The following is a 9487-nucleotide window of genomic DNA, read 5'->3' on the forward strand; positions in this document are numbered from 1 at the left end:
TATACCCTGCCAAATAAACAATATGAGAAGGTAATAACTCTGCCTACTATGACAATATGCACCATCCCCACATCGCTTTGAAAGGCAAATTAAGAAATAACTGACCCATCCAGTTACTAGCATTTATGGTAGCCCGTTTCCTTTTAAGCACAGCCTGCATCACCATGTAAATGGGGTTCTTAATTTAATGCACAAACAAGAAATTGGTTGTGCAAAACCAGGGTCATATTTAGCTAGGTGGGGCAATGGGTGGGGGCTAGTATAAACTCCAGAAAAATGTTTTAAATTGCTGTTTTAAGTTCATATGTGCCCTTTTTGTCTACCTGGTGAAGACCCTTGATTACAGTTACTGGTACTTTGTTTTGTTTAACAACACCACTAGAGTACATTGATTTATTAATCATTGGTTATTGGATTTCAAACATACATGTCATTTTGACACAGGAAAGAAAGAAATGTTTTATTTAACGACGCACTCAACACATTTTATTTATGGTTATATGGCGTCTGTTAAGGACCACACAGATTTTGAGAGGAAACCCGCTGTCGCCACTACATGGGCTACTCTTCCGATTAGCAGCAAGGGATCTTTTATTTGCGCTTCCCACAGGCAGGATAGCACAAACCATGGCCTTTGTTGAACCAGTTGTGGATCACTGGTCGGTGCAAGTGGTTTACACCTACCCATTGAGCCTTGCGGAGCACTCACTCAGGGTTTGGAGTCGGTATCTGGATTAAAAATCCCATGCCTCGACTGGGATCCGAACCCAGTACCTACCAGCCTGTAGACCGATGGTCTAACCACGACGCCGGTTTTTGACACAGGAAACCCACTATATTTTTCCATTAGTAGCAAGGGATCTTTTATATGCACCATCCCACAGACAGCAGTGCACATACCATGGTGCGCTGGCTGGAGCGAGAAATAGCCCAATGGGCCCACTGACGGGGATCGATCCTAGACCAACCGCGCATCAAGCTAGCGCTGTACCACTGGGCTACGTCCCACCCCCCCTTGATTACAGAGTCCCAATTCTTTTTGTATTGCGAGTGAGTGAAGACTTTCCCATGCTCCTATACCACTAAGGCTTCGAGCATGTCCACCCCGGGTTCGGTCTCTGGAGGCCAGGGGCCCAATCCGGACAGAAATTACTTAGGACAATTTTGAAATTAAACCAATGGGGAATACGGATATTATATAATTAGTTTTTATTTGCGCAATTCCAAAAATAATAATTAATATAAAATATATAATCCATTTAATTTAAAACTTTGTCGCAAATTTAGAACGAGCATTTCAAAAATACAAATAGTACAGAAACTCTTTATTTTAGCCCTATTATTATTTAGTAGGAGGTTGATTAAAGGAGGTTAAGCAGCCGCCACAGGGTCCCATTTCCCTCTATCTCAATAAAGTTAAAAACATGTATAAAATAAATTAAAACAAATTAAAAGAGCACGCTTGTAAACCTATCAATTTTAAAACATAAACACCCAATAAAAATTAAAAGCAGTTCATACAATATATTTGGTCGGCGAGGAGGGGGCTGTTACTGCCAGATAGCAACCCCATCATCAACCCGAAGTAAAAAAAAACTACAAAAAAATTCATTCAAACACCCACACCACAATATAAATTAATTTAAAAATTAAAATACAATATACTATTTATATACAATATAATTAAAATAATTTTAAAACCGGTACATTACATTAAAATTAAAAATCCAGCAAGCCAGGCGCGACATTGCAGACAGAAGGGGCGAAAGACCGGACAGTAGGGGCGCAGGTAACATCCTTCCAACCCCAGAAGGTGTGAGGAGCAAACAATAATGAGTGCTATTACCCAGCCCACCAACAGTGATTATTTATTGTGGGTCCCATAAAAGGAACGGGCCTGCCACATTTGCACCAATCTAACAATGCCTAGGCTATGGCAGGAACCGCCTCCAGGAGAACCCTATAATATTATATATTTATTTTAGATTGATATACAAAAGCGACCAACAACCTGTCTATTGTATTTTTATATTCTTTAGGTGGATTTAATAAATTATAAGCATTAAACTCTAATTTAATTTTAATAAAATAATTAACCAGTTTCAGTCTAATTTTGTCATGTTTAGTACATTTTATCAAAAAATGATTAACATCTTCGATTGTATGACATACTAAACAGTTGGGTGACTTAACTTTTTTAATTTTAAATCTAACATCATTTAAAGCCGAAGAGACACCCATTCTAAGTCTTGCAATAATTCTAGTTACCTTAACATTAAAAGAAACTGGCCCAGGAGTGGTCGCTTTTGGTTTAATGTAGGCATGCCACACCCTGGCTCTGTGGTTCCATTCGGTTTGCCACAGAGCCACCAGGTGTGGCTCAGCTATGGAATTTATTTCGTTAACATTATGTTCTACTGGAACGCCGACTGCCGGTTCCAGCAAACTCTTTTTAGCGTTGGCATCGGCTGCTTCATTACCAGATATTCCAATACGAGCCGGAACCCACTCCATAACGACTTGGATACCCAGAGCAGCAATATTAAAATATATTTTATAAATTTTATTTATAATTTCCGATCTGATACTATGGGCTCCATTGATTGTTTGCAGGGCACTAAGACTGTCAGAGAAGATGACATATCTATTGGGGCTATTATTAACATGATATCTTTCAATCCATTTCAGGGAATACAGTATGGCCATTAATTCTGATGTATAAACTGAAATGTTATCTGATAGTCTAGCCCTAATGGCTATCGGTTTCCTTAAATATTTAAAATTATTAATAACAAAGGCCATTCCTGTTTTACCAGTGGTTGGGTCTTTCGACCCGTCTGTATAGACCGGAGTCACATCCGGGTAGATTTCTCCAACCACTGCTTGAAATATAATATTTTTAAAATTAGGATTATTAGTTTTAATAATTTCTTCCCTGATATGGTAATGCACTTTTGGGACATTGGTCACCCACGGCAGATCCACCGATGTCTCTATTCTGCTTAGCGGAAGGCCAACAATCCCAAAGTCATTTGCAAACTTATTTAAATATGAAACAATAGATATGTCCCTATCTCTGTTTATATTTACTTTAACAGGTTTAAGGTTGTTAACTGGGGAATCAGGCACAAGGCTACGGATTTTATTAATATATTTCAACCCCTGCCCGATCCTCCTAAGGGCCAATGGCATTACCCCCAGCTCTACCAAGACACTATCATACGGTGTGCAGATAGTTCCCCCAACTATTACCTTGAGAGCCCTACCATACACACTATCCAGTTTTCTCAGCTGAGTGTGGGAAGCACATCCAAAGGCCTGGGCTCCATACTGCAATCTGGACACTATAAATGCCTCAAAGATCATGAGCAGTGTTTTTCTATCAGCACCCCAGGGTGTGCCTCATAATGCCCTAAGTAAATTTATATATATAGTGCAGTTACCAGTCACCTCCGTTGTGTTCTCCAAAACTAAGATTATGGTCAAAGATTACTCCGAGAAATTTGACCGATTGCACCTGGTTAATAGTAACCTCATTTATTTTAAGTTTTAGATCACAAACGGATTTAAATTGTCTTTTTTTATAAAAAATTATACTTTTAGTTTTAGATTTAGAAATGGTAACACCCCAAGCTCTAGACCATAGTGCTAGATTGTTAACATCCAACTGGAGATCCTCTAAAAGGTGGTCATAGTTTTTTCCTACTCTCCAGAAGGCCATATCGTCTGCAAACAGACCGATACTAAGTTTAGTATTATTACTTTTATTTCTAGTGATTCTGCCAAATCATTGATAAATATTGCAAATAAGGTGGGCGCTATCACTGAGCCTTGTGGGATACCATTTTCCAAAGTTAGAATGGGGGAAAAACAACTATTAACATTAACAGCGAATGTTCTATCTTCCAAGAATTTTTAAATAAAAGTGAACATCGCTCCTTTAATCCCCATTCGATAAGCTTTTATTAACAAACCACGTCGCCAGACCATGTCGTACACCTTTTCTATATCCACAAACACTCCTCCCACCTTGTGTCCATTCCGTAAAGCATCTTTTGCCTCGGTTTGAAGACGAACAAGGTGATCTATGGTGGAGTGATGCTTTCTAAAACCACTTTGGAAAACAGACGATTTATTTACCTCCAAAAAGTGGATAAGGCGATTATTTACCATGCACTCCATGGTCTTGCAGACGCTTAATGTTAATGATATGGGCCTGTAATTAGTAGGGAGGGAGAGGTCCTTACCCATTTTTGAAAGTGCAAACACTTCTGCATGTTTCCACTCCAAAGGAAGGCATCCCTGCCTCCATATTAAATTAAATAATTCCAGGAAGAGTTTAAGTGTTCTGGTGGGCATATTTTTGAAAAATATATAACTGAAATTATCTGGGCCAGGAGCTGTGGCCTTTCGACCACCATAAGCACTAATCAATTCCTGTAATGTGAAAGGTGCATTATACGGTAGGTAATCCTTCTCTGAGCAGGGTTCTTGGGGGTTAGGGCAGTTTTTTTCAATTTTAATTTTTCTAGTTTGAAATTCACTAGTATAATTAGCAGTTGCTGAATTATTTTTAAAAGTAGTTCCCAATAAATTTGCCTTGTCCCGACTAGATCTGCAGGACTTATTATTTTTAAGTAAAACTTTATTATTAGTAGCTTTCCCCTTCACCCTTTTGATCTTTGACCATACCTCGCTAACCTTTGAGTTCTTGTTTAGAGAACCACAGAACTGAGTCCATGAGGCCTGTTTAGTTTTAATAATACTGAGTTTTAATTTATACTTAGCATCCTTAAAATGTTTAATATTGTCCTCAGTATTAGATTTTTGTAAAAGCTTTCGAGCTTTATTTCTTACTTTTTTTAATTTAGTTAATTCCTCAGTCCACCATGGGACTGGGTTAAAATTATTTTTCATAGAATAAATGGGTATAGATTCTTTAGCAATATTGATAATTGAAGACACTAACTTTTCATTAAACGTATAATATTTTTATCTTTTATGCACTCATGATCCAATTTGGCACAAAGGTGTTCAAATTTAGACCAGTTTGCTCTATTAAAATTCCATTTATTTTTATACTTAACTTTATCAATCCATATATTTGAAATATTATAAGTAATTTTAATGGGTAGATGATCGCTGCCCAGGTCATCAAGAACCTCCCACTCACAACCCACCGCCATGTTACTAGAGACCAATATAATGTCCAAACAGGACCAAGTATGGTAGGTGTCTGAAAGAAAAGTAGGGCTTCCATCATTTAAGCAGGCCAACTCAAGTTTTTCAATGATAGTGTCTATAGTACGGCCTTGCAAATTGGTAACTTTTGAACCCCATAATTTATTTTTACAATTAAAATCCCCTAAAATAATTAAATTTTGTGTACAGTTACCAATGGGTGCCAAAAGATTATTTATAGTTAACTTTTTCCCGGAAGCCAATGGATGAATATAATAATTAAATATATTTATATCCCCTGTTTTAGTATGAATAGAGACTCCTACTGCCTCGATACTTGGATGGGCATTAATGATCTCAAATTGTATTGCTATGAATTAATAAAAACAATTGTTCTCGAAATATTCAGGATTGAAACTTCTTAAAAGTACTTTTTTTAAACATTTCTGCTAATCATCTGTTCTTTCAACTGCTCGATTTTCTCTACGTCTGTTGGAGTCTTGCTATCAACAACGTCATGTTGGGTCATATCTATCCTACCCATCGGACTACCAATGTCCCCTCCCAGTCAGTGCTCCACATCTGGTGTAACAAAGTCCATGGTATGTACTATCTTGTCCATGGGATGCTGCATATAAAATATCCCTTGCTGCTTATCAGAAACAGTAGTCAGCTGGTTACCTCTCTCGTTGTCCAAATGGTCCATATGTACGTAATTAAAATGTGGAGTGTGTCATTAAATTTAACATTCCTTCCTTCCAACATGCTGGGTTTTTCATAGTGAGGTCTGCAATTTAGCCATATTCTACAACTTCTGATGAAGGAAATGATGTCTTGGAAGACTACTACTGCCTCTTAATAACAACTGAACCCTGAAAACATCTTCAAGTTGTGATTTAGCTTTTGACAACTTCAGAAAGACCTATAGTCCTTTCCACTAGGGAATGTTTTTTGGTTTTTTACTGTAGTATGTATCATAAGCTATTTATTTCTGAGCCGATTGTTTTCCCCCCCGACACTTTTACTTTTCTTCTTATGTGAAATCAAACTGAAATTATTCACAAAAATCAAATGTTCAAGGATTCTGGGAAGGACTATAGACACTTCTACAAAGAAAGAAAGAAATGTTTTATTTAACGACGCACTCGAACACATTTTATTTATGGTTATATGGCATCAGACATATGGTTAAGGACCACACAGATTTTGAGAGGAAACCCGCTGTCGCCACTACATGGGCTAGTCTTTCCGATTAGCAGCAAGGGATCTTTTATTTGTGCTTCCCACAAGCAGAATAGCACAAACCATGGCTTTTGTTGAACCAGTTATGGATCACTGGTCGGTGCAAGTGGTTTACACCTACCCATTGAGCCTTGCGGAGCACTCACTCAGGGTTTGGAGTCGGTATCTGGATTAAAAATCCCATGCCTCGACTGGGATCCGAACCCAGTACCTACCAGCCTGTAGACCGATGGCCTAACCACGACGCCACCGAGACCGGTCACTTCTACTAAGTCATAAAATAAAAAACACTGACACGTTCACACATTCATTTTTTGTTTTATTGTGAACTTGCTGAACACTTTTCAAGCAAGATGTTTGATGTATGAAGATTAACTACAATGAGCTTATATTGCGCTCACGATTTGTTTGACAAATTATATGACGACCGATATAGAGACTGTGAAGATATAATGTCAGTGTGTTTGGGTTTTTTTTCTATAAGGAACCAACAGCTGGCTCCAATATACAGAAAACTTAAAAATATAAACACTATTTACAAGATGTTTTATCGGTACTTGATGCACACAGAGTTAACAACTGACACATGAAATAAACACATCTGAATATGATCAAGTTAAAATATTATGATCCCATAAAAAATTATAAATTAAATTTGAACACCTGTAAAATAAGGGTCATCATTTCTGATTTCGGAACTAAATCCGGTAATAACTGTACATGAAGCCAAATACATGTATTTATTAATAATGCAAAAAATATAAATAAATTAAATGAGTGTGTGAGGGGCATAACCCAGTATTAACTTAAATAACTATTAAAATAACAGAAAACATAATTTCCAAATTTCTCAGAATCTGATTCAAAAGATTGAAAAGACAGCATGCTCCAGACTCCCAATATGTAGTTTTCAAACTTGATTAATCATATATTTATGGTCAGCCCATTTCCACTGACCCTAAGAGATGTACATGTATGTGTGTTAATCTAACATGGTTCTAGAATAGGGCTAATGAGCCCACAGTTAATTGACAGTGTAACATGTTTACTGCAAACCGGTACATTACACAAGAAATTACTAGAACATCCTGCCAATGATAATGAACGAGATATTATCGAGAACTCAAACTTGTACATAGCTAAATTTGACACCGGATTCAAGCAAGATTATTACGATGGGTAGAGGAAGCTGCCAATCCCGATATATTATTGGTGCTAGAATGCTTTTGAAATGTAGTGCACATTCTTTTTAACAAGTGCATGCATGTTCTCTGTATGTTAAATAACTTTGGTGTGGCACACCTGTAATAATCTGTATGTCTTACAATTATTTAAAAAAGAGAAAGAAAAAAAAAGATTTCTGATATCACTGGTGATATCAAATATGTTGGAGATCAATTTAAAGACATATGACTGACTGGCTGTTCCAAAGTGATGACCAGGGTCCTGTTTTACAAAGCGATCTCAGCACTAAGATCACCTTAAGTGCATAACTACCTAATGCACATACATGTACTGTGATTTTAGCACTAAGATAGCTTCGTAAAACATCCCTGGGCAACAAATGCAAACCATACATTGAAGTCTTCTGCTACCAATGGCGCTTCAGTTAAAGGTGCAAACACAGGTGTTGTAAATAACATCCAGTTAAAAAGAAACTCTTTGAGGTTACATACTACTTTCCTGTCCGTAAAAATATCATTTATCTTACAACTCGACTTATAAAAATATATTCATCTATGCTTTCACTCGTACACATTTTGAAACAATTTTATGATAGAAGTTATCAATGATCAAGGGTAATGCAGATAATATATTCAATACATCTTTCACAATCAATGGCAAGAGATTCTATTATTTCTACAAAGGGAAATATTAGTGAAATAGTGACCAGTTTGTGAAAATTTTAAAATGAACACGCATACAAAACATTTCACTGGAATAACGATAGTATTAAAGTGAACAGGAATAAAAAATTGACTGTAATAACTCTAAAAAATACATTAAATGAATGAAAATAATAACAGAAGTTTATTTTTATGGATGTAACAACAAAAGCACTGCAAGTTTTACCAGACAGTTAATATGGCTTACATAGACTGGGTCAAATATTCTGTGGCTGGTTTTATGAATGGTTTGCCCATTTGTTGGTATGGATCCAAGAGGAGGTTTCTCTCTCTCTCTCTCTCACACACACACACACACACACACACACACACACACACACACACACACACACACACACACACACACACACACACACACACACACACACACACACACACACACACACACACACACACACACAGAATTTGAGGTGCCCTGAAAACTCCAGTGTTTTGCAGATGAATACAGTGCATTTTATTGGGTTTTGGAACATTCAATATCTTAGTCGGCCTCTTTGTTTTAACAAAACTCCCTAATGAAAAACCAGCATCCACCATGGTATACTGTATATACATGTAGTGTTTATTATTCAGCCTGTTACACAGTATTTCTTTAATTCTCTTACAGTTTTTGCCATAATAAAATGACACAGTTATGCAATGCACAAAAATGTATGGTAAATGTCAGAAAAATACACTGCAATCTGCAGTTATTGGTATAATTCAAATAATGATATAGAAATGAAAAAAAAAAAACCTTAGTGGAAATCTTTTATCACATAACAGGACAGAAACATTATTATATACTACTGTAAAACACTGTTATTTAAATAAATGTAACTGCATACACATTGCATCTTCTTTCAATGCATGAATATATTATGCAAAAGAATATATACTACAAAACCACATCTTTGTTGAATAATATATTCTTGCGCACAATAAGAAAGGTACAATATAAAAATCATTTACAAGGTTTTTCGATTTATTACAAACCATGTTTAAATGTTACAATTACAAAGTTTACACATCAAACATAAGATGGGTGCATTCCAAAATTTCAACATTCTAAAGTCATAATGTCATGGCTGTAAAAACAGTTTTATCGATTGTTTGCTGGTCGTATTATTTGTTTATGAAGTCTCATTGGATAAACAGAGAATACTTCATGTGGCCAT

The sequence above is a fragment of the Gigantopelta aegis genome, chromosome 9 (genome assembly GCF_016097555.1).
Source record: "Gigantopelta aegis isolate Gae_Host chromosome 9, Gae_host_genome, whole genome shotgun sequence".
Lineage (NCBI taxonomy): Eukaryota > Metazoa > Mollusca > Gastropoda > Neomphalida > Peltospiridae > Gigantopelta > Gigantopelta aegis.